This window comes from Sinohyriopsis cumingii, chromosome 4, assembly GCF_028554795.1.
Source record: "Sinohyriopsis cumingii isolate HCF-2022 chromosome 4, ASM2855479v2, whole genome shotgun sequence".
NCBI lineage: Eukaryota > Metazoa > Mollusca > Bivalvia > Unionida > Unionidae > Sinohyriopsis > Sinohyriopsis cumingii.
Window position 1 is genome coordinate 35,510,614 of NC_142964.1, and position 27,545 is coordinate 35,538,158.

Sequence of the window (27,545 nt, forward strand, 5' to 3'; positions counted from 1 at the left end):
AGAGAGAGTTTTAAATTATAGTGGCGTGCATACGATAGTACATGTGCCACTGGTTTGTGTCCACACAGCGAACTGAAGAGCACTGTTAATTTAGCCATCATGTCATGGGACTAAATGTCCCTAACAACCTGAATGAAGGTCTTTCATGAGTGGGAATGGACCCAACACACACTCATGGTAAAAGAGAGAGTTGGATTTTAGTCAGGTGTTGACCCAAGCAGTATCTGACGCCCGTTGCGATTCATTTAAACCAAGTGAGTGGAGTCTCATGATATCTGGATCGCTATCTTTTGTCTCAACTTGATTTGATTTCCCTTATATCGCCCCCCCCCCTTTTTTTTTTCCTCTCCGGATTTCTTTGTGTGATCATCTGTATTGGAAGTACTGGATATCCGTGCTGTGTTTAGTAGTAATTGGATATCTCTAAATACTTGCTCATTACTGACCTGCTGGATTCTTGTTGGAGTAGTTGGTGTGGATGTTGTAAATCTTGGTGGAGACCTACTTTTAGGAGGGCTAGCAACAACGCTGGGAAAGGTTACTTTTTGTTGCTGTTGATTTTTCCCGATCGTGGTCTGGACTAACCTGGGCAGTCAAATTCTTGAGTCTGGCTCCTGTTGTTGTAGTATCGATGGATAATACGACTGGCTCAGTTGACTGCTGGGGATTGTTGATTCCTTGGTTCAAAGTTGATGTTCGGGGTAACTGGGCCTGCGTGTTATGCTCCCTCAGTTTCCACTTGTTTCCACCACTTCAGCTCCTGGGCCTATTATTCTTATCTTGATCGTTGTTTTCCCAAATTAAGAGCAAGGTAGTTCATTTTGCCTGTTCCCTTAAGCTCCAGCCTGATGAAACTACTAGGCCAAGGCCCTTAAGAGCGTTCAATGCCTGTTCAGAGATAAAATCTGTCGCTAGCTCCATTACTGCTGTGTGATGCTCGCTGCTCTGTTCGCTGTGGACTGAAATGAATGGCACGAACTGAACTGAAAAGCATTAAGGTCACCTATGCGTCTGGTGTTTTCACGACCAGTTAAGTCCTGAAGGTCAGAATTATGAATTGGTCAGGACTGTAGGTATGGTACCACTACTGTCCCGTTTTTATGTGCAGATGTTGTACTTTTTAATTCTGAAGCATGTCTGGGTGAGGAAGGAGGAAAAGGACCAGTGGGGCGCAAAATATCACAGGAAAGTAGTACGCCTGAAAACTGCAGAGCACGTATGATCAAATCTAGTCCAGTTATACAAGTGGACATATATGATTCCAATAGTGTGTGAGACACTCATGTAATTTTCCATATCCTTGAAGTTGTATAATTTCATTATTACTTTTAGCTGAAGTTGGAATTTTGTGTACATAGTGTACTTTTGGTTTTCAAAAGTATTTCCAAGTACCCGGGTGTCAGTAACCCTATCAATGTTTGAGTCACGCTGTGTTCACTTTAGATTTTAATTTTGATGGCGGTATACAAAAGTTCAGGTCAGAGTTGTGGGGATAGAGCTTTTATCGAAAAAGGACTTCAATAGCCAAAGAACCTCATATAACTAGGCAATTTGGAAGTCGATGTTGTCCGTTCTTCTTTTTTCCCTCTTCCTTCTTCAGTCTGTTTGTCCCTCCTTCTTTCTTTTCCATTCTGCTGTGATTTTTGTTTCTGCTTTGCTGGGGTTAGATGTTCTGCTTTTTGACTCGACTTCCACTGCTGTTTGCCTTGTTAGCGACTGGTCTGTTACCTCCCATAAGTTCTTTATTTAATGTCTATGGGTAGGTTTGACAAGTACATTGTGCCCCTTTGCTGTATTTGAAAATTCATTAGAATATTTAGTCTGAGAGACTGTGCTGGAATTACGTGTTATGTGTTATATAATTGGGGGAGTTTCTATCTGTTGTCCATTTATTTCCGCTTTTTGCGGGGCTGGGGGGGGGGGGCTGATGACTGGGATTAGGTCACCTTATAGTCTTAGGATGGTTGGGGAGCTAAGAATTTTGGTGTTTGTTCATGTCCTACCATTCTTATGGTGGGGTTGGCCACCTTATATTTTTGGGGTGAGTTGTAGGGTTATTTGTGTTGTTTATAGTTTTACTCACACCTGTATGTTTCGTATTGTGTTAGTAACATGTGGCAAGCAAACAAACAACAACGAAAATGGGTATTAGTGGTTTTTTTTATGGGTTTGCTCTTTGGTTAGCAGTATTATCCTGCTACTATAGCCCTTCTGATTATCGCTTTTGTAGCAATATTTTTGAGTATGTTTAAGAAGGGGGGGGGGGCATTATGGGCTTGCTCTTTGGCTAGCAGTCTTACCTTAGTGCTATAGTCCTTCTGTTTATTGTTGTTGTAGCTATATTTTTGGGATGTTTTTATTTTGCCATGTTTATTAATCTCATTTAGGTACCATATTATACTCTTGTATGTGGTGTCAATGTTTTTGATATGTGCCTTGTCCAAGATTTCAGGGTACATTGTAGGGGATCCGATTTTCTTTTGGTGTTCTTGCAAAAACTATTTCGTTATGTGTGGTATCTGGGTCAGTTGTTGAAAACGTGTTCTAGTGTATTATCTGGTTTTTGTTTGTCATTTCCCTTAGCTGGGGGTGTTTGCGGTCAAATGATCTTAGCCTGAGGCAGTTGCTGTTGATTGTGAAGTGTTCTTTAGGTTTGGTTGAATTGTTGTTTGTGTTGGGTTGAAGCTTTTGTTCAGTGTTTTAGCTTGATAATATTAGATTTGTGTGTCTTCCATGATTTGAATGATTTTTATTTTCTCTGTAATGTAGCGGCACTCCATAGAGTAAGGTGTGTGACTTCCTCTGCAGTTAGCACATTTAAGTGTTTTTGCAACACATTTTCCTTTGTGCTTCCCACTGCATCTTGCATCGTGAATGGTATCGGCATCGTGAGGTAAATTGCCTCAATCGCTGGCAATTGTTGCAAAATCGAGGTTTGTTTATATATTCTTATTTCACGTGTATAGGCTGGAATAAACAGTAACACAAGAAAGAGTGAAAACAACAAGCTTTGAACAAATACAATAATTTATTTCCCTGGAAAAATTCTGTAAAAATAAAAATATATGAACTTATGGTTTTATAGAATCAAATCCAAAAATAATCCAAGAATAAAATTTTAGCAGTCCTAATAACAAAATGTTCTACTGATTTCAAGTTCGAATCCTGACGAAGAATCCAAGATGGAAGATGACGTTAGGTGAATTCTGTAGTGTTGAATTCTACAGTTCCTTGTAGAAATAAGAATTATCACTTCGGTTTTGGAAATCAAAATACATTTCTTATAAGAACGGTCTTTGATTAAGAATCTCACATGAGCACATGTATTTTCTAGAAAAATAACAGAATTAATCCTTTTGAATCCAAGTAATTTGAAATAACTCCAAACAGAACAACATACAACTTCCAGTTTAACAGCCCAGATTCTACTGATAATAAGTCTCCAAATCAGATATCGCCTCCTAAAACGTAAACAAGTGGTCACGTGATTATCTCGAAGCTTATATAATCTTAAGTAGTTATTAAAGGTCACATACACCCAGTGTATCCTTGACGAGAACCATTTTACTCTAAGAAATAAAAATAAAATTGTTTACATCTTAAACATGAAGTCCCACCATAGAACTTGTTTATGGTTGCCACTAATTTTCAATCAGGGTCATGATCTAGATCAACACTTGGTGTTTATAAAACAAACAGTCAAGGTCAAACTATTTTCTGAGAAAAGTATCCTCTCTAGTGAATAAATTTACATTACAATATCATGTAATGAAAAATAAAAATAAAAATGTAAAACTGACAATTAAATTGAAATATATATATATTTTTGAGGGGGAATTAATGAATCCACACCCCCAACGCATTAGTGCACTCACCGAGTGCTGTTTGTTTTTAGCCAAAGGTCGTGAGACAGTAGGTCCCATACGACCTGTATAGAAGGTCATCATGAGTGGGATTGGACCCAGCACGCACTAATTGTAATTTAATGTCTGTGTACTGCAGGTAAGATGTCTTGCTGGATTGGGCATGGCTTTTATGACATATTGCCAGTTCCATTGTGTACTTACTCTTTGGGGCACCTGATTTATAGACGAGTGGGAATCGGGTCACATACTCGTCTTAAATGTCCGAGCTGGCAGGGAGGTGAGGGACCCAGAAGGGAGACCAAACGTCCTTGGAACATACCTGAAACGCCAAAATGTATATTGCTGAATTCAACCCAGTTGCTTATATATTGGGTATTCCTTATTACCAATTCTGTTTAAAATTTTCCTAACTTAATTTAATTCCAAAAGCACATAGTGTGCATTAATTTTCTTTAAATCAAAGAAATAGGTCTGAGAGACCAATGAAATTTTTTTTAATGTCCAGTTAGAAATTATGGTTTTAATTTTGAACGTTGACCAAAGGATTGTAATAGGTTGAAATGATATAATCAAGTCGAGATTTCAAGCCAAATTGAAATCTCATTTTAAAATGTCAATATTTGATAGCCCTGAGAATGGATACAGGAACGGCTGGATGTTTTGTGGAGGGCTGAAGCTTTCCCTTCTCCATCCAGCATATCCATCAATACTGCATAGGTCTCCCAGGACTAAAAGTTTCCATTGGTGGTGTTTAGGAATTGGTTTTGATTGCACTCCATGGAATTTCAGAAGATCATTTATCAGCATCGCCAGGATTGGTATTAGACAATCATAAAACTCTTCTCCTAAGGTCCTGATATCTATGATGGCTTCTTTTGCATCTTCATATTTTTTCATGAATTTCAACGTGTAGGTGTTGACGAATGCTTTCACATTATATTTGTGATACGCGGATGTGAAGGAAAACATTCCCTGTCAGCAAATCTTACAAGACCCATATTATCATAATAACATGAAACACTCATTTTCTTATACTTACAATCACTAACTACAAACACAAACACATACAAACTATTTGACAAGCTTCAGAAATGAAGAGTTTATAGATACACTTCTTTTTCTGGACATAAAACAAAGAAACGAAATGCTTATACACACACTCCTATTTCTTTAATGTACAGACAAACACAAATACACACATTTTTGGCAATTGAACTAGTATATCATTTCTAGAGTATTGGGGTAGCCCTAAAAAGGGCTATTTTTTGTGGACGGAGAGTTAGGGCAATATTTTATTGTCTAAGGTTGCATTCCCATCTGGCAGCATTCTTTCCCATATGATAGAACTGCTACTTTGGAAAGAGAAGGAAAACTCTCTCGTTTCTACATGGAAGTCGACAAATCCTCTGTCTGGTTACTGTTGTTTCTGCCACTCCTACTGCTGCTGCTGTTCTCCCGGCTTCTGAAGTCTGTACCTCTCCATCCACTCTTCTTGTTCTTTCTTCATTTCTTGTCTGAAGACCTCTCCTATCAGGTCTTTGGGTCCTTTCAGCATTCTGACATTCTCTATCTCTTCAGACTTTGCCTGATACGATGCAAATGCACGGAGGCTTCGTTTAGTTTACCTAAATTAGAAGGCATCTTCATACAATGATGAGTCAACAATGGATTATCTGACTGGAGACTGCCTCGTTATATATGGTTCAAGCGCGGACGAGATCGAAAAGATCTGTACGAATTTGTGTTGGGTCAGAACGCTATGATTGTTGATTTTAGGGAGAGGGATAGAGAGAAGTCAAAGAAAATGTATAATGGTAAAAATGGAAAACAAACAACAGACACATTTTTTCAAAACACAACATTTTTATTCAGATAACTTGCAACCAAAAGTTAACCATAAAACGTTTATTTTCTCAAACAAACAAACAAATTGTTAAGGCTGACAACGTTGTAAAGTCAAGCTGGACTTCCACTGATGGAAGTCATTGGATCATTGATGTACACTACGTTGCCTAGCGAATGACAAAAGATAACCATAATGGTCACAAAACCATCAATCTACTTTCTCATCGTTTCTTGAACAATGATGATCAAAATAAGTCACTAAATATTCTAAAGAATATCCAAGAATGCGTAGATGCAGAAAATACACACAATATTGTCCACACACCAATGAATATGTGCCTTCTAATTTCACATTATTGAATCGAGTTGTCTGAGCATTTCTTCTCATAAAGTCAATGATATCGTCTTCCAAAAGGGGCAATCCATACGAATCGAAATATTCCACACATCATTCTTGAGGAAAGTAGACGGCTACCCAGTGGGTTCCTGGGAGATGACTATCGTCCGTGTTGATGACTTAAGCTTGATAGTCTTGAGGTTTGTGATGAGGCAGTTCATCTTTAGCATACACCACAGGATTCAAAGAAGCAGTGTGCGAACTGTAGTTCAAAAGGTTATAAAGTTCCCAGGTATCCATTTTTGTGTTTGGGTTACTGTCCTTAGATCAGATAATCTTCAATCATGGAGTGCTGTCCAGTGGAAATGGTGAATGTTTTCACTTCCACGCGTCATATCGGATACTTGGCAGTGGTTCTGCTCAAAGTGTGACTGATGTCGTTTCCCGCATTGGTAACACTTCCATATGTCGTATGTAGAGTTTGGCTTTCTTGATGACAGTTTTGTAAGCGGCATCAATTTCAGTAATCAAATGGAAAGCGGCACTTCTGCGATTCAGTCTCAGATGGATATCTACACCATTCAGCAAATACTTCTCTTGCAACCACATGTTCAAATGCAAATAATCCATCAGTTCTAAACTCTTGTCGTTTATGATTTTGTCTCGACGGGCTATAAATCCCACATTTTTTGGATTTTCACTGCTTGGATCCCCTTCAGTGTTGTTAAATTGGTCTGCCATGTCAGGTTTCCATACCACCCAAGCCTCCAGATGAATGTTCTGGGCTTCTTTTCCGTACCTAAAGATATTTTCTATGTAGGCATGGTAAGAGTGGGTATCCATGCTAATACTGATATGCTTATTATTCAAGCATAAATCCACTGAGCTGAACAAGGAATTGTTGACGGGATCTACTGGTTCATTGTCTATAAGACCACTATCCTTATCTAGAAGTTTGACTTTTAGGTAGAAATAACTGCTATTCAGATCAATGTAATATTCGTGCTGTCGTTTGAATTCAAACTCGATGGCGACTGATCCTCAGTCCTTGACAGAGGAAACGGGATGAAATTATACCCATTGGGATTTTTGCAATGTCGTCATAGTGGGTGGCATGGCAAACAGATCCATTTCTGACTTGGAACAGGCGCAAGACTCTCGGTGCATATTTTCTTTCTTTTTCTCTCAGTGATATGTTTATTAATCAAAAACGTCTAAGTCTCAGACGGTTCTTATTTTCTTGGTCTTTCTAGCTTTGTGAGTGTGAAGTCTTCTGAAGGGGTGTTTTCGTCGTCATTTTCTGCCTTGTCTTTGCTGTGGCTTCAGGAAAGCAGGAATGCCTGACTCGGTAACGTAAAGGCATTTATAGGAGTTCTCATTGGCCCAAAATGTCTTTGCTGGTTTGAAGCAGGACTGCTCTTGAGGCCTGCTCTTAAGAAAGCTTCTTTTGTGTTTTGTTTGTAAATGATGACTTTTGGAGAATTTTTTTTCATTGCATCAATGCGGCATCTTACAAAGCGTGCAATCATCATGTCACAATCGGTTTCAAAACCGGAGCCACAGAATGAAATGCCGATTTTAAGATATCTCCTAAGCCATGTCTTCGTTGTCCAGCTACTCCTTGGTACACTGGATACATGACTTACAAGCCGTTAGACAATCGTTTTCGAAAATGGAGTGTAACCATGACTTTCCCTTTGGAGAATGGAATAGTTTGTCCCAGATCTCCTTTTATAGCAATGTCGACAGTGTTGCAATACGACTTACTGACGGGCAAATAATGAGGATGTACAAATGCGCGGTAAACGTGATAGATGTTTCCACCATCCTCGTCAGTGGTCGTGCCAGAATACACTTTGAAAGGAATGACACGCAGTAACGGTATGGAGGTATATCCCACTACATTGTACTCCACGACATTGGAATACACAACTATAAAATTGAGTTTTTCGTTCAGTTCTACCAAGGATCCAAACACCCTGTAAAAATTCATATTACTCTTGATCTTCGGGCTCAAATTCTCTTTTACCATCTATGGATGTTCACCCAAAATTTCAAACAAACTACGATTAAACTTAATGGACAACGTTTCGGTATCCTGAAATCTCAACATTAGGCAACAAGCCACTTTATGGTACTCAATCTTAACACTTTTTTGAATCTGTTCAGGGCTTTGCCTAAGCTGCATCGAACCTGTCAGCAGTTCTGTCCACCAAATGTTGACCACTAAAATAATAGCCTGACGGAAACTTCAACGATTAGATGGTTAATGGTGGATTGCTTTTTGGATTTGTGTCACCTGAAAACCCGATTGTATTCAGCTCTTCTTGCAATTGGACATTCAGAATTTCGACCTGGAAAGTGTTCTGATTTTCAGTAACGTTTTTGATTTTTGTAGGGTAAATCATTTTGACCGAAGCCACTTCCCAATGGGGTTTGTGATCCATTTGGAAGGCCCAAGGTAATTTTGAAACAGCAAAAAGTGTTATTGGGAAACACATCCATGGAACTATCACTGGGTAACGTTAAGTAAAATTGGTTGTTGTTGTCAATAATTCCAGATTTATGTTGCTGTCCGAGGGGTCACTCGAAGTCAGAAGAGTGTCTAAAAGAGGATCTTGAACCAAGTGCGGTAAGACGTCGATGTTCTTGGGAGTGTGTTGATGCGTAAAATATGTCACATTTCTTTAATTCTTTTTGGAAAGCTTGGCTCAGTAAATCGGTGCATTTGTCGGTTTGCTATCGAAGAGGGTGATGACTCGTACTAAGTCATTGCTCGATTAGGAAATCAATGGCACGACGTGGCAAGTTTAGAAAAAGCGCCGATGACAAAAAACAAACATTTATAGCCACGATTGTAGTTGGCCAAATGAGAGACATCGGCATTGCTGATTGATACCCTCTGCTGCAGTATGGACTGGGTTGTAGTAAATGCTGCCTAGCACCTCCATTTTAATAAGTCACTGATGTTACTTTGGATGGGGAGAAATGGTGGTTTGGAAATGTCTGATGTGCCACGAGAGTAGAAGTCGAGGGTAGTGGTGGTGGTGGTGGATGGTAGTGATAATGGGATAGCTTTGGTCTTCTTTTCTTTTCCACTTCTGGTTTTCCTTCTTTCGTTTTGACTTCTGTCGAGGGAGGAGTGGAAATCATCTTTTTAATCCAAGCTGTAAGTTCTTCTCGTTGGGGAGTGTCGGAAGGGTTCAACGAGGACGCTGATATCTTACGAGGAATGGGAGCTACTGACGGTGTTTGAAAGACTTCTCGTACCTCTTCTTCCTCAGGCATTCGTGAGGCTGCTTCTGTCTTGACCCCTGGGCCGGGTGGTGGTGGTGATGATGAACTTTTTATCAGGGTCTTAAAATCTTTCAGAGTTGGCAGAGCAGTTTCATCGAAAGCTTTCTGTTGAAAAAGTTGCAGTCGTTGCAATAGTTGACCATACTTTTGAGTTTTTTGTTTTGGAAAAGTCGTTGCGATCCATCAACGACTGCAGTTTGTGTTGTAACTGGGACATTTCGGTCAAATAATGATTGGGAGGCAAATGCGGAGTCCGTTGTTCTTGCCATCGGTGGTGTTCCATCCATCGTATATACGGCACTAGAGACAGTTTTCGTTCCTCCATTCAATTTCATTGAACACGTCTGAGATTCCTTTTATCTTCCTGGAAGCAAGGGTAAAACACTTCACAGGAGCCCCACGGTGTGTCCTACTATTCCTTTGACAAGAGTTCTTAACAGGGGTAAAAATCCTTCGTGTTGGACCAACGTCTTTTTCTTTTAACGGATGGGTATTTATATTCGAACCATTTGGCGAAGAACGTGATGGCGTTTGGCTAAGCATTTTTTCTGGTGTTTAGACAAAGGTATCGTGCCTTTCAAGACATTCAAACAACATTCGCACAAATTATCATTGACGGCTTTGGAGGCTTTTTGAATGATTTTTTTCCCATGGGTTGAGAAGCTTGAGACATGACGGACAACATGTCCCCATGTTTGACTAACCGAGGAAGAAGTCCTTTACTTTTCTTTTCTTTGGGGAGTGAAAAAGGATGTTTACGAGTGGGTGGGGGTGACATCTTTGTCGGTTCAGGGGCACACACCAAAAATACATTTACGTCGATGACTTTGCACACAACCTTTTATCTTGTATTTACTATCGTTTCGTCAAAATCGTGACGATGTGTTTTCCAAAATCGCCAAAGAATCCTTCCCTTTGGTTCCTCCTCTTTTTCAATGGACGGCTGTGTCTTTTCTGGGGGTGACGTCGATGCTTGGCTAAGCATTTTTCGGATGACGAGACTGTCCCTGTCTTTTTCCTTTTCCGTTTTGGACAGGAGAACGACAATGGTGATGGCGTGTGCATCTTTGAGGAGACATCTTTGTGCTATGACGGGCACAAAAACTCTGATATATATCCGTTACTAATTGTTTTAAATACTGGAATGGGCCGCCACTGATTTTCATTACGTCGTATCAAATAGATGAGTGGTATCACACATCGTGGAGACAGTTCTTGATTGGACAAATCGAATAAACTCTGTAACATTCCTGATCGCTCTTGGACTACGATTTTGGGAATAGGTACTTTGTGAGCAGCTGAAACTGTGGCTAAAGAGGAGGAGGGTGTCACCTCTGGAGGAGAATTTCTTGGAGAAGCGGGTTTCCACTGTTTTTTATCAAATGAAGAAGAAACGGTGTCAAATTGGGTTTTGGCAGGCATCACCAAGAGAGAAGTGGAAAAACCTGAGGCCATTGGAGACGCGTTCACCCTCGCTGTACGTCGTGGTTTGCGAATGTAAGATTGCGTCTTGGCCGAAGTGACACTTTTGTGGGTAATAATCTGTTTTCTGGGCGCATTTCTTTTTCTGGGGAATATTTTTTTATGTGGTCTGTTCTTTTCTGAGGCTGTGATCTGGTCTTGACACCGTTGCTGTTTTTGTTTTGGGTTCGTTTGACTTTTTGGGGAGCGGCTTTATTCTTGGGGAGGACTTTGGGGGCATTAGGATCCCATTTTAAGAAGGAGGGAATTATGACACTTCCTATAGAATATCTTCCTCAGGTTTCCAACTGATTTGGTTTTTAGTTTGAGTGTCTATGCGTGGATTGGCCAGTTGAGTGAAGGCTACTTTGGTTTTGTTTTTAAAAAAATGCGTTTGGTTCGATGAGGAATGTGAATGATGCCTTGTAGTAATTGACGTGCTGTCACCGTAAACCATCGCAAGAGTTCTAGGACAAGTGCACGTATTGGGGGAGTTTTTTCGCTACTGATGCTGTACATGTCACAAATCTATTTGACGGGAAGATGAGACTGAAAGTGAGGAACTTCACGTTGACGCTGTATGAGATAGGCCGAAAATCTCAGAGGTTGATATAGATTTTATTGTTGTTGTTGTTAAGTCGACGACGGGAACGTGTACACGACAAGGCCTCCATCTTGGCTCCATAGGTGAAACAGATGGGTAGGAAATTGCAAATAATCTAGATGGGTTGGTTTTAAATCCACGAGTAAATAGGCGTGTAGTTTGCACAACATCACCTTCCATGGTAGGAGTAGTGGTAGTAGTAGTCAAACTAACGTTCCCATGATGTCCTGCTTAAATAGTCATAGTAAAGTTCCCATGATGCTTTATTGCATCGCTGAGGTCACAGTGTACGGCATCGCTCTCATCGCAAGGCACAGCGTCTCACTCCATTTGAGAAGCACCGATCTTGAATGATGCCTGTTTAAAAGTATTCATCTTTCTCACTTGGTCTTTATAGTTACAATGAACTATCGGTCTTGGACGTAATCCCTTTTTATATGCTGACAAATATCAACGTGTCCGTACGGCAAAGTGAAGTGTTTGGGAAGTTGCACTCGCTTCTGGTACACGATTTGATACACTTTTTCCAAAGGTCGACTGACGATTTGGTGTGTGGGTAAACGTACATTCTTAAGCAGTTCGCCGGTGGTCACTTTAAAGTTTCCATCCCATCCAGACCGTAAAGCATCTTTCAGCACACCAAAGTTCACCACTCGTGAATCATTTGGAAGTAGCGGAAAGGTTCTGTCAAACACTCTGTCTTTGGCAAACACGGTTGTTGTGTCATTTTACCCCACAAGCAATTTAACATCACTTTAACAAACGATCCCCTTCATTCGTTTTTCTCCACGCGGTCTAAAGTTATTCCTTCCTGTTCCCAGTATTTCGCTATGAAATTATTTTGGTCTTCGGGAGTGTGCCACCAGGAAGGATAGCCACTGGCTTCTTGTTTCAGTTTCAAAATGGAATCCACGTAATCCGCGGATTCCGTGGGTCCATCAGCTTGTTACTTTCCACGATGCGTCTAAACTCGGGATCGGTTTTCCAACGGTGATTGTAATCGTGTTTCCACATTTCCACCACTTGATATCCTTGCTGTTCTATTTTCAAGTGCTGCTGATAAGTGGCCTTGTACAAGTCTCACATGGTTCGTTGTAAAAACTTATTTTTCGTGTCACATTGAGGGTAGCAGAGGGGACATCCGTGAAATGATCATCACTTAAATCGTGCACGATCTTGGAGTTCTCTAAGTCCCAACCATCCACTGACTACGTTACGATTGTCTTTTCGCCTCATCCGTTTCGAGCATGCTGAATCTATTTATCTACCTTGACCGAGTATTGACGTTTGACAAAGTTCGTCATTAGAGCTTTATGACAGCCGGTGTATTTTCGGGCAGGAATCGTTGGTGGTACACCAAGGAACATGCTTTGGCGATGGTGCAGAATTGTTTCAAAGGATCGATCTCTCCGTGCTCCATGACAATTCTAGAAATTTTCCACAGTAGCGCCATTAAATGTCTATGTCGGAACAACAACGCTTTCGCATTTCTTCCTGAAAGTCTAAGGGATCCGAGGCGTGATACCAAACGTAGAAAGCTTCTCTTTGTTCGGTACGCATGTTTTCGGGGTCGTAGTAGTGATCCTCGGGCAAATTTGGTAGAACGGCGCGTTGATTAGCTTCGGTAATGAAAAAGTGCGGTAACAGCCTTTGGTAATTTCTGTAATTCCAACGTTTTAGGCTTTCGGCTCAACGGCATGGTTAAATAACTCATCGAATCTGTAAACTGCACTTGACCCAGTTGAATGCAAATGATTTTGGCTCCGTTCAAAGTCACTTTCGGACATGCGGTACTTTGTTCCGTATAGTATCACAAAAGAAACTGTCCATCGTATCCAGATAAATTGTGAGCCATTACCGTAGCATGGCGATGACAATCTCCGTAACGTTCGATGTCCTTTTGGCTCAACGTTTCGTCGGTGGTGTTTAAAATGCATTGGGAGAAATCTGCTAGCGTGTTAGGTCCCCGAAAGATTTTTTCACTTCCTCCAGGAATCTTGCTGCAGTGAGGGCAATGACTAAAGATAGGCTTTTGGATGCATTTTTCGCACGCGCAATGAGCCACGCAGAAATTATCAATGTGAATGCATTGGAAATAAAACGATGAAATTGCCTTTCTTTTGGTCATCTTACTGTTCTTGTTTATAATGGTATTTTTGAATGTAGCACTCGTGTTCTAACTCCACGATTTGGTGACAGATGTGACATCGTTTCTTTCCTCGACAAACGTGTAACTTGGCACGATTGGTACGTATGATTTGTCCACAAGTAGTTGTCAAGCACTTTTTTTTGCTGTGAATCTTGCGTCTTCAGATGTTATTGGCAACAGGTTAGACTGGCAAAAGTGCGCTGAAAGCTGAGTAGTGCAATTGTTCTTGTCCTTCGTCAAGACAGGGTTGAGAGGCCAAACATCCCTCGCATCTGGATCCACAATGCTTGTGTTGCCCTCGATTGTTATAGCCATAGTCACATTTCTCACAGTAACAACCGCATTCCCGGAATACAGCGATACTTGTGATGGCAGAGAAGTGTTCATCGTGATAATAGACGTGAAAGTATTTTCCGTCTTTGAAAGTTTTGCCTCGAAACAACGCATTTCTTGAGTGTGAACTTTCAAGGTGTAGCATGGTGCGAAGACGTTTTGCAATATTTGCATTTCAGGAATGCCATAGGGTGTGTCTCTGGATAGCCATGCCTGCTGTAACAGGAGTTCTGGTTCTCTTTGTTGTCTAGTTCTGTTCGATCGTCGAATGTTCTCATAGGCTCTTTTTCATTCTACCGTGTCGTTCATGTCGGCATTCGTTCGTCCCACCAGGATGGCACGGGATGAATACATCTGGCCATGAGTGTTGTTAATTTGAACGAGGCTACGCTTGATGCTACGAAGTTTGTCCACCAATAACACCTTTTTGCATCCTGTCCCTTGGGGAAGAGACACGTGTGTGTCATGAACAGTGATGCGTTTTCGTAGGTGAAACTTGTCGTTGGATTGTTGCACTTGTTGAATCTTGTTGATGACTTTGGAAGGTGTCAATTCTGCTGGGTTGCTAAGCTAGATTCAAACAGAAGACTTCAAACTGTCGTGATGAATGGAAAGTCTAAAGCGATCGTCTAAGCGATAAATAACGTTTGTGCCTCTTACTTGCTTCTTCTTTCTCCACGAACTGATGTGATCGTTTCAGCTTGACTGCAAAAAGTCAAATGTCTACATTTTAGACGCTATGGGTCTCTATATCCATATCAGAGTAGTGTTCCTAGGGTGATCTGAAAAGTCTTGTCCCTATACGTTTCCATGGTGTTTTTCCTTATATGTTCTCATTTGCCCTACGGTATCCCCTAGAACTACTCATGAACTACCTAATAATAGTTTTTGTTCTTGATTGGAAACAAGGACCTATTATATCCAAAACAATTTTTGATATAAAGAAAATCCAAAATCTCTCCACCACCATTAAATGGTAGGTCTTTAATCGGTTGTCCACACTGGATTCATAACACAACATCATCATAGCTATTGTCAGTCAGTTAAGTAACCTGTGCAATGGTGTTTGAGCTCTGACCGACTCTTGAACTTGCGTTCTAATCACGTAGATGACAGTCTACTTTTTAAAAAACGGTTCGGAATTGTTCTTCATGAGCGTTTAGCACGACTGCTTACGCAGGTTTAGAACACTGATCACGGTGATTTGTATCTCTCTTTCCCGTATCTAAGCTGACATACGACTGTGTTTGGAGTGGGGTAAGGGATCGGGGTGTTGGAACTCGAGTTTCTCGCGTGACACATTCTGTTATATCAGATAGTTTTCAAATTTAGGACATTTGTCAGGAGGATTATATACTGTTCGTTAAGGTCTAAATGTGTGCTGGTACATTAGGGAAAAGTTTCAGGATGAAAATGTAGCATAATAGTTCTATTTTTTCCCTGAGCATTCTGGTAGTTTAATTAAACAAATTATGTTAAATTTTCTATTTCCTTGTAAATAGTGACCAGATATAAACATCCTTAACTCATATGTCCATCCACATTGCTATGTTCAAGATTTCCCTTTAAAAAAAAGTTGATCAATTTCAATGAAACGTGGCTAAAAAGGTTTCATTTATCATGCTGTACGATACGTACGGATTGGTTCCTCTAGTAACGGTGATGTTTCCTCAGCAACACAAATATATATTTGCATGGTTCCCTTATCAACAATGCTTCCGTTTGAGCGGCTAAAAGACTTTATTAAAACTTGAAAGGAATATTTCTTGTGACGTCATCAATAAAAACATTGATATTTTTAAAGCTACATATAGCCTTAACAAATTTTGTTTGCCTTTCAGAAATATTTTGAATGCAAACGTTCTAATGTAAAAGTTATATATATATATATATATATATATATATATATATATATATATATATATATATATATATATATATATATATATATATATATATATATATATATATATATATATATATATATATATATAAATATTTATCTATCTAACCATTTATCCCTTTTTATTTAGAAATTGTTTTTCATAACAATAAAGACAAATTACTTTGAAATCGGATGTTAAACAACTGGTGGAAAGAGATGAAATAAGCATGGGTTTTGGGCTAAATTCTATGCTAAAGTTCGTACAAAAACAGGAAACTAAAAATTACAATGGTTCAGTTTTCTGTTATTCATAGAAATTAATTAATTTTTATATAAAATAAAATTGTCTTTTACTGATAATTGTATTTTTTGTAAGACTTTCTCTTAAACAATACTTCATTTGTTTTAGAAACGTAATATGATTTTGCCAAATGTTTGGAAATTACACTGAGATGGATTTCGTTCAACCCATGGTACCTGGCTTAGTCGCGAGTTTGACATTTAGACCAATGTTCGGAAGGTGTGTGATATAGGATCTGCTTGGGCCTCCTGTTTTTATAATGCTGGTTCCAAAGACTAAGGACATCATGCACTCTTCTAAGTAGTAGTTGGAGGTCTATAATAAAATATAATAAAACAAAACAATAGAGCAAACAAAACAAAAAACTATCCCAGTATGAGACCTGAGGCCACTTCCGACAATCGAGTTATCTTGTTTCTTGTTTTCTGAATTTATCAGTCCTTCGGGTACTTTCCGGTGTAAGGAGTTCGGAAGTCGCTTGCTACTACGGCACATCTATGTGTGCGGAAGTTACATGAATGAATGATGGCACTTTCCTGTGTACGGGTGTAGTCTGATTCAGTAAGAGAGGTGTCCGAAGTTAAGAAGTCACCAGCTTCCAATAAGGTGAAATATCAGAGGGAAGTCACCAAAACCAAATAGAAAGTCCCACATTCCCGATGTAAGAAGAGTGTGGTTGTCATCTTGCGCTAGTAGATCACGAATTAAAAACAAGATCTCTTTCGTCTGAGTCGAGTTCTCCGAACAAAGAGGTAAAGGTCATAGCATGAGACATGCCCAGTCACCGTGTACTTGTTAGTGAATAAAATGACAACGTGGATACGTGATCGCGCAACAGTCACTGGAAGCAAGGATATGTGACTAGTGACAGTTATAGAAGGTCTGTCACTGGTCACAGAATAATGGGCTCTGGTCCCCAGCCACTGTCCTTTGGACCCTGGTTACCAGACAATGTCCATAGCGACATTACTAATTTCAGTTACAGGGCAGCTTGTAGGGACCGCCGGGCACGGTGTACCGGATATTTGATGAGTGATGACATGGCGCATGGTGTCCATTGTTTGGTCTCGGTCTCGGGTCAACGATCATAGAAACTGAGCGCCAGACGCCGACATAAAGATATACATATGCCGGGCGTGGGGCATCAGTCTTTGGGTAGAGCATTTAGTTCAAACATAGATTTAAAGTCATACAGCCAGAAGAAGGGACCGGTCCCAATCCCTATTGGTAGCAGCCTTCAAATCTTGAGAACCGATCTGATGAGAGGAATATTGTTGACTCCCCTTCATTTCAATTTTCCAGTTCGACTCCTACGGTTCTTGCGAGCTCATGGACTTCTACCACCCAATAGAGAATCTCTTATGTCTCCTTTTCCGACCATGCCACCGTGGATGTCTTTGCATTGACTCTAGAGATCGGCCTACATCTTTACTGCAATCTCCGGTCTGATTAAAGAAATTTGGGGAAGAAGACAGCCACTAGACGCCTCTGGCGCCAAGATGGAATCGTCAATCCATTTCTACAGAAAGAGATCAAAGAGCTAGTCATATTTCGTCGCGTGAGCAAGACACTGGTCAGGATGTCATTGTCTCCCAGGTAGGACATGACACGAAATAATCTTGCTTAGTCCCAAGAGCAAACAAAGGACGAACAACTATCGAATGTGGATGATGTACACGAACACTGGGAAAAAACTTTTCACGCCTGGTCTTTGTCATCAGCTGGGTGTGCCTTCTTCATCTCACTCATGAACTTTTTTGATAGGGCAGTAAATGAGGTTTGCCTTTGTGTCTTCTGAAACAATACCCAAACCTGTGAGATCTTCAGAGGACAAGATTCTTTCCAGCTTGGAGAGGCAGTATGTTGCTTTCATGCTCAACGATGGTGAGATAAACACTCTCACTGTCACCTTCTGCAAACCTATTCCACCTCAGCTGGCATTCTATTTTGGGCACATTCACGGTCTTGTTGGATTACGGCAAAATCCTTTTAAGAGGTACCCCTCTGTGTGCACAGACGTTATATAAAGAGCTAATCCCCAAAAAAGATCTCTCATGTGTAAGAGTACATGAACCTGCTAGACTGGCGAACAAAGCCCCCCTCCCCCCTTGTTAATGGTTCACACTCCCTCTCCCGCTCTGTCTGAACGGAAAATATCAAAAGTGTAATAATTCCCAGTTAATACCACTTTTCACCCGTCATTCTTAGGTGGCAGAAGGAACAATGAATGGAAATCTATAGACCCTCCTTTCCCTTTAAAAAATGAGGCAGTCGCCCCTAGAGAATCATACCCATTTAAGTCTCCCTCTTCCCTATGTTCTGTTTCACCAGACTCCAATGGGATCTCTGCGTGAAGAGGTGTACTCTTTTCTAACGAAAAGCGCAGTAGAATCGGTGAAGATCTTAAGAAGTCCGGAATTTTCATAATTTCGATCGTTCCTTTGGAATAAATTGATTCTGGTAGAGCGGTTCACGATGGAGACAACCGCATTAGCCAGGAAATATTAGCAGTTCTGTCTTGGATACGAGACATTTCAGTTTTCAGCTCTACATTTCGAATTTGATTCCTCATCAAGAGCTTTCACCAGGGTAATGGTTGTAATAGCGGATCATTTGAAGTCCACACGGATTCCCATCCTCCAGTATTGTGACGACTGGTTGTTGGACAACTTCCTCAGACCTGCCATCCTGAGGAATATGTCTCTCTGTTTGGAGAAGGCGACTCGACTAGGCATAATCCCCAATCAGGAGAAGTAGAATCTTATCTCTTCTACGAATTACGTTTACGTTAGGATGAATTTTCTCACTGCCAAGGAAAAATCAGTGATCCTTGAGACAGAATCTTATAGATGCGTGCTCTGTTACCAAGACTAGACAATAATACATCGTTGTTGGTTTGTCTCTACGAGAACTCGGTTGCGGACTTCGTACTCATTGATATTATTTACATGTAGTCCCTTCAGTTCATACTTATATCGTAGTGACCACAATACAAGAAGCTCTTGAACACCTGGATCTACATGGGATCCGAGTTTAATTTCCATACGAGTTTGTGGAGACTTCAGAGCAGAGTTCGGACTGGAGTTCCGATTCACGCTCCAGAACCTCAATCCATCATTTACTCTGAGGTCTCTGATTCAGGCTGGACTCACACAGAGCCTGAAGGAGTAGTCTTGCACTACTGGGGATCTCGGAAAGAATCTGTCTTCTACATTAACAACTAGAAATGCGGTGTGTTTTTCAAACACTTCAAGTGCATAAAGCATCAAAATGTCATGGTCGCTACAGATGACATGTCGGTCATAGCGTACCTCACACGCCAATGGAGGCATTTATGACTCTTCAATTTCATTGGAGTTTGGAATCTCTTCTATTGAGCATCTTCAGAGGAGATTACTGTCCGAGTCCACCACATTCAGGGTACGATGAATGTTCTGGTGAAAGCTTGTCTAGACATGATTGAGCAGTCGGTATCAGAGACAGATTTTTTAATATGTGGGGGAAGTCAGAAGTAGACTTATTCGCAACAAAGCTGAACAACAAGCTTCGTCTATATGTCTCTCAAGTACCACACCAGACAGCCTGGGCGATGAATTCCTGAAGTCTGAATTGGGATCGACTTTGCGTCTACTAGTTCCAACCTTTCAAAATAATTCCTCAGGTTCTCATGACTTACATGTCACGACTCACCCTGATAATCCCACTCGGTCTCAGAGATAGTGGTTTAACGATCACACCGACTTGTTGGTCGACGACGATATAAGGTAGTTACTGCTGAGGATCGATGCGCTCTTTCAGCTCAGAGTCTCCCTCGTGCACAGCACTCCTCAAATCCTCCACTTTTACACCTGGCTTATATCAAACGGCCTTTAATCCAAGCAGGGTTACGAAGTGCATGGCTTTCGTTAGAAGGTAAACGATCTTTAAGGTTTACAGTCAAGTTAAGGGTTTTCTGCAATTGGTGCAGTAAGAAATAGTTCGACCTAAATGTTCTCCTTTAACTTTAGTTTAATATTTTCGTTAACTTCAGTTGCATATTTTCTTGGGGGTTTATTCCTTCTTATTAATGGTTTTGGAGCAGCTCTCGCTAATAAACTTAACTTCTCTGTGGCTCATCTATAGAATTGGAGCAACATTATTCAAAACTAATCGGGTAATTTAAATTTCCGAGTCCAGTCTCTAGCTTCTTATAGTCGAAGTGGAATTTCTCATATGCTTTTTGATCACTAAAGAAGACTCCTTATTAACCTTTGAGTGAAGCTTCCTGAGAGACATTAACTCTTGTAATGATCATCTTCCTCTCTCTGTCATTGTCAGGAAGAATGAGTGAAACGTATGCATTATTACTGGAAAACTGTTGCTTGCGTTTAAATGGTAATTGTGATTCGATATATCTTCTGTACCAGTCGGGTTTTCTGCTAAGAGTAGTTTATGTTCCTATTGAAATAACCAGTCTCAGTCGTATCTCCTGCAGATGATCAAGATGGAGTCCTTTGTCTGCTACACACGAGTGCATATAACACCGACTGAGTGCATCACTTTTTGGTGATGTGGAGGTGAGTCGTCATGGAGTATGGACTGGTGTGTGCAGGCAAGGCGATGGATGCCGTTTACTCGCAGACTGCGCATGTAAATACAAACTAGGATGTGCAATTTGCGTTATCCCTTGGATCAGTTCCTACGCTAGCATGGGCTACGTAATAGGTCACATACTCGTTTGGGGTGGGACAAAGTTTGGTAGCACGGGTATATTTGTGATATAGTTATCTAATAATTCTAGTTCAGCTTTCTTTTTAAAGTTAATATAAAAGCATACTACTTACCGTCAAAATTAAACATTTTAACCTGTGTGGTGTCGACCCTTAAAAACACCTGAAAATGCCTGATGTCAGTAAACACTTTCCATTGCCTTTAGATAGGACCAATGCAATAAACTGAGTAGATGGAAAGCAATATAATAATAGCTCTCTCCTCTAGAGCCTCGATGAGAGAAGGACACGATTCAAAGGTTGTCTAAATGTAAGCATTTCACTCCCCCAATCTGACTTGTATAGTTACTCTTTTCCAGGTTCTACCTGTGCAATAATATAGTACAACGTAAAATAGAAGAGGCTCTAAAGGGGTTCTTGAGTTATTTTGTTCCCATTTGGCAAGATAATATTTGTTATAAAGTCCATTTATATGTGACATTCAACTTATGGCAGCATATAATGCGTGTCGTCTTTTAAAGGATCGGAACATGGACATGTTTTTATTTCTTTATATTTAAGGCCCATATCGATATGCTCCACACACAAAAAAGACATTACGTAGCTTATAGCAACGAAGAACACGTTCATCTTATTTATATCTGTTTACTAACGACCATATTCGACATTGCAATAACTTAACCTGAGGGAACAAACCAACTAAGGAGTTGAATTTTACCCTGCTTTTCCATACCGCCACTAGGTTTCCGACAAGACAATATTCATGGGTTAAGGTACGTTAAACTAAATTTTCGCTGAGGAAGGACAAATAACTCATATATATGCAAGAGACATTATATATTTGTCTGTATACTATCAAATACAGGTTAAAATGATCTTCAACCTAGAAGACACTACGCATGTGTACAAAGTTTGTAAATGGAATCGCAAATAACAATAATTTCACAGTGATTTGCGGGTAAAGATTGGTGCTGACGAATATGAATTTTAGGCCACTGTATCGCCAGTTCCTATTTTCAAACCAAGGGCATTAAGTCAACATTTTCAGGATATCTGTCAGGTAAGTGATGTTCAAGTAATTTTATTATTTATTGATTGCCATTATGCTATCCGGTTTATTTTGATTGGTCGTTTCTGTCCGTCTGTCCATTCTTTATTTAGTCCGTCCGTCTCTGATTTATATGCATTTCATTCTTAAACTGTATCGGTAACATATTACACTTCTTTTAATCTAATGGGTGGCCGAGTGGTCTAAAGCGCTCTCCGTTACGGATCACTGCCATCTCACCTCTGTCTGCATGGGTTCGAGTCTCGGATTCGGCCAATGTGGGTCCGTGACAAAGCTTGCCAGTAGCTTCGCGAGGGTTGGTGGTTCTTTCAGGGGATTTCCCGGGTTCGTCCTCCACCATTAATACTGGCTGCCATGTATAGCCTATCGTGTGCTGAAAAGTGGCGTTAAACCCTACAACAACAACAACAACAATCGTTTAATCTAATTTAGAAATGCATTGATTTTATATCCATGTCGTTGTATCTCATATTAATATATTATATTTCCAGAGCATTCGTGATCAGTGAAGTTCTAATGAAACCAGTAGCTTGAAGGTAAATAAAAGAAACAAAAAATGTTAAACATAGGCCCACCGAAGAAATCTGCATTGCACTTAATATGTGTATTATACAATGATCTATTTATTTAGATTTCACAACATCGTGACAACCGGTATGATAAATGTGTGTATGGTACAGTAAATACTGATGAGCTACATGTCATATGAATGGACGAGCTGAATTGTTCCCTTTTTATAAGATCGCTAATAGCCTTCCATCAAGCCTAACATATTTAGCCTCGTATCAAAAACTGGGGGTAAAGAAGGGAGTATTGTGGTTAAGATTCCTGTACAGTTCAGTCACGATATCAGAACAAAGACAAGAAATATAAGTAACGGGTATATAACTCATTATAGAGAAGACTGAGCTGAATAGCATTGCCTTAGTTACAGTCGAATGATTTGCATGAATTTCAGAGCTATACAAGTATATGTACTGTATATTTGGAATTATTAAACCTGATGGAAATAAAACTATAAATAAATCATGCGTATTGATACCGCGAACTCTCTATACCCTATTCTATAATTAGAAGTAATATTATATACATATTTTACATTTCTAGGGCAAGTGCCACATATATTTTTTCCTATCAATATATCGTCCCCAAAATCAATAAACATTTTTTCAAGATGTCAGTGAATACAATTTTTGTCAAATAGTTGCTCTGTAATGTATTGCTCATTATCCATTAGTGTGGAATAATATTATGGTTCCTCAAGCCAGTGTTTATACATTGCTTACTTCCTTAAGTGATTTTTGTTATATTTCTGCAGAAATGTTGCATACGATATGTAAGTAGGAATGACTTTACGTTTTAAAAATTAAACAATTACACCGACACAAAATAAGCTTAAAATTTAACTGTAAATTAGGATAGCACCTTCGCATCTAGGCATAACTTATCAAGCGAAAATATATTTAAATAACTGACGCTATTTTGAGTTTTTTTCCGAAGTGCTTTAAATTGACAACATTTCCATGTACAATTGTATGAATTTTGGAGGATATAATCTAACAGTTGTACACAATCCAAGTGATTTTGCAGAATAATTTTGTTTTGATCAACAGTATTGTGGAACTTTACAATGGGCCATAGTTATTTCTATTAAAACAGTATTGTGGAACTTTACAATGGGCCATAGTTATTTTTAATACAACAGTATTGTGGAACTTTACAATGGGGCATAGGTATTTTTATTAGAACAGTATTGTGGAACTTTGCAATGGGCCATAGTTATTTCTATTACAACAGTATTGTGGAACTGAAATGGGCCATAGTTATTTATATTACAACAGTATTGTGGAACTTTACAATGGGCCATAGTTATTTCTAATACAACAGTATTGTGGAACTTTACAATGGGCAATATTTATTTTTATTAGAACAGTATTGTGAATCTTTACAATGGGCCATAGTTATTTCTACAACACTATTGTGGAACTTTACAATGATCCATAGTTATTTCTACTATTACAATACTATTGTGGAACTTTTCAATGGGCCATAGTTATTTCTATTACAACAGTATTATGGAACTTTACAATGGGCCATATTTATTTCTATTATAACAGAACCATTTAATGAAGAGTTCATGAAATTTTTATATAATACGTGACACGATTCTTATCTTTGACCCCACAAAAACAAGATTAAGTCAGTTTTCATGTGACGTAAGGGTCTCAGAATTAGGCAAGTAAGAATGCTCGAGATAATCGAAAAAATATTGAATACTTACTGATTTTAGTACATATGTTTCATGTTGATGTGTTTATCTGCTCTCATTACTTATATTTCTTAAATATATTTTGTACAGGTTTGTTCCTTGATGTGCATGACTTCAATTAATTAGCTCTTACTACTTGTGGTTAATTAAATCACAAAAAGCTCACCCATCCACACAAAAATAATAATAAACAAAATAAAAGATGATTATTTGGAATGTCATATTTCTCATCTGTTCATTATAAATCCATTCGTTACTGGACCGCATTCCTTACAACAGCACAAAAAATCAACGTGGTCTCTTTACCAAGAGCACATAAAACAAAAATCATATTTACATTCTCAGACCGTACTGGACCAATTTCCTTACTATTGAATTTTTGTTGAGGCGGTCATAAATTCAACAATATCTTACTACTGAAGTGTCCGTACTATCTTCATCTGGAATCATGAATACTGTTTTAAATGGAGTTGGTAAGATGCTATAATTGTGGTACCGAAACAAATCACCAAACAGAATGTAACGAAGCAATACACGATCCAAACGTGGTCTAGGCAGATCATTTTAAGATTCAGTTCGATTGGGGAACAACAAAAGTCTGATCTTACGTTCTTGAACAGTTAGATGGTTATACATATGCATATAAGCATTGCAGCTAGGATACTGAAAAAGCGAACAACACACAAATTTTAACAATGAAAAGAAAGATATTTTTTAAAATAGGATTAAAATAATGAAAGGAAATATATTTTAAAAATGCTGTCAAATAAATAAATCAAATGAACCACCTGTGACAGGAAAGTGAAATATTTGTGTTATAACTGATATAAATGAATAATTGTCTGGTTCATTCAGATGCCACCTTACCCCATACTTACAAGTACCACATATATTTTTTCCTATAAATATATTGTCCCAAAAAAAACAAACATTTTTTGAAGATGTCAGTGAATACAAATTTTGTCACATAATTGCTCTGTAATGTATTGTTCATTATCCATTAGTGTGAAAAAAAAGTATTGAATACTTACTGATTTTAGGACATATGTTTCATGTTGATGTTTTTATCTGCTCTCATTACTTTTAGTTTTTAAATGTATTTTGTACAAGTTTGTTCCTTGATGTGCATGATTTCAATTAATTAGCTCTCACTACTTATGGTTAATTAAATCACAAAAAGCTCACCCATCCACAAAAAATGAACAAAATAAAAAATGATTGATTGGAATGTCATATTTCTCATCTGTTCATTATAAATTCAGTCATCACTGGACCGCATTCCTTACAACAGCACACAAAATCAACGTGGTATCTTTACCAAGAGCACATAAAACAAAACTCATATTCACATTCTCAGACCGTACTGGACCAATTTCCTTACTATTGAATTTTTGTTGAGGCGGTCATAAATTCAACAATATCTTACTACTGAAGTGTCCGTACTATCTTCATCTCGAATTATAAATACTGTTTTAAATAGAGTTGGTAAGATGCTATAATTGTGGTACCGAAAAAAATCACCAAACAGAATGTAACGGAGCAATACACTATCCAAACGTGGTCTAGGCAGATCATTTTAGGATTCAGCTCGATTGAGGAACAACAAAAGTCAGATTTTACGTTCTTAAACAGTTAGATGATTATACATATGAATATAAGCTAGGATACTAAAAAAGCGAACAACACACAAATTTTAACAATGAAAAGAAAGATACATATAAAATAGGATTAAAATAATAAAAGGAAATATATTTTAAAAATGCCTTCAAACAAATAAAACAAATGAACCACCTGTGACAGGAAAGTGAAATATTTGTATTATAGCTGATATAAATGAATAATTGTCCGATTAATTCAGATGTCACCTTACCCCATACTTACATAATATGCAACCTCTTCTTGATCTTCTCTCTCCCATTGTTTGCATCTTAGAGTATTCCCTACAGGCTTTTCTTGAACAAAACAATCCTTGATTCTTGAGCAATTGAATCTGCACTTTCTCATGCATAATGCACAGGAAAGCACAGGGAACTAATCTTTACACGTGACTTGCAATTACAATAATAGTATCTGACCCTAATAGCTGAACCACAGATACAAACGCTGCATGGTAAATATTAAAGGTGAAAGAAAAACAAATAAAAATGTGATTGCGAACTAAGCGTTTTCAAGCAACATATCCATCCAGAAAGGCTATAGAGTGGAATTGGTTTTGTGCAAAGTACATGCAATGAAAGCGTCATGACATAATGATATATAAATAGATAGGTTATATCAACCATCTTGTCTGTATAAATGAAACAGGAAAGGTAAACCAAGAAGGCGATAGTTTTCAGGCACAATTTGCATATTTAATCGTGTGAAACTAGCAATAGATAAGATCTGAGGACAAATAACTAACATGTAGGAAAAAAGATCTGAGATCTTTTCCTGTGAGGGTAAGTGGTTTGTATCCTATTCTTTACCTAGAGCAGCACAGAATGTATGTACTGAGTTGGACTTTTGCACATGGTTGTAAAAAATGAGAATTATATCTTTTTTTGAAGCACACTTAAAGATTCAGTACTAAACATATAAAAGTATAGAAGGTAATGCTTTTTTTCTATGCAGTTGAATCGATGCTAAATAGACCACGTAATCACCTAGATAGACCATCATAATGCATCCTGGAAAGATGATGCACTTTTGGTTTAGCAGATGTCTCATGCAAATACAGTTCACAAAAATAATTTGAAATAGCATAGGATATCTCGCTAAATGTGTATGAAATAGTTGAAAGCAAATATGTCATGGCATTTAGAGAGATAAAACAAGTAAATATCGATAAGGTGGTATGTAGATGACGATGGAATGAAAGATTTATTTAGACTGGTGTTGTGACGAGTAAGCAAACATTATGGAAAGAAATATATCTGTAAAATGTACTATAACAAATCGTAGCACAGTGTGAACAATTCTGTATAAATCCTGTTTTGAAAAGGCCCATTTTGTCAATTTTAACAAAAAATACCATTATTACGCATACTAAAACAAGTCAATATATTCAAGACAATAAAAACAACTGAGCACATACCATCAGGTTTCTCATATGTATATTTTAACAAAATTACCATCATCAATTCAATCTCCCATATGTCGTTTATTGTAACTTTGAAAATATCATCATTCCATATACGACCTGCCGGTGTGAACTACAATAACTGTGATTTAAAGATTTCAAACATTATTTTGACTGATTTATCTTCCATGTTTTCCAACCTTTTCAATCCATCATTTAACCTCCATCTTGGTACGTTCGTTGATTTATTCGACGGATTTATTATTGCCTTCCATCGATCGCAATTCACATTTATAACTGACCGAAAGTGATAAAGATTTTAAAATGATAGAGTATAACGATATTGAATAGGAATAAAATGA

General features: G+C 38.6%; 1 protein-coding gene across 1 annotated transcript in view; it reads left to right on the forward strand.

Moving 5' to 3' along the window:
• Positions 1–21,439: 21,439 nt before the first annotated feature.
• Positions 21,440–27,545, forward strand: part of LOC149800925 (uncharacterized) — a 28,935-nt gene continuing 22,829 nt past the window's right edge. The window contains exons 1-2 of the mRNA XM_089954987.1: positions 21,440–21,560; positions 22,348–22,392. The gene's annotated coding sequence lies outside the window, so the exon portion shown is untranslated. The remainder of the gene's footprint in view (positions 21,561–22,347; positions 22,393–27,545) is intronic.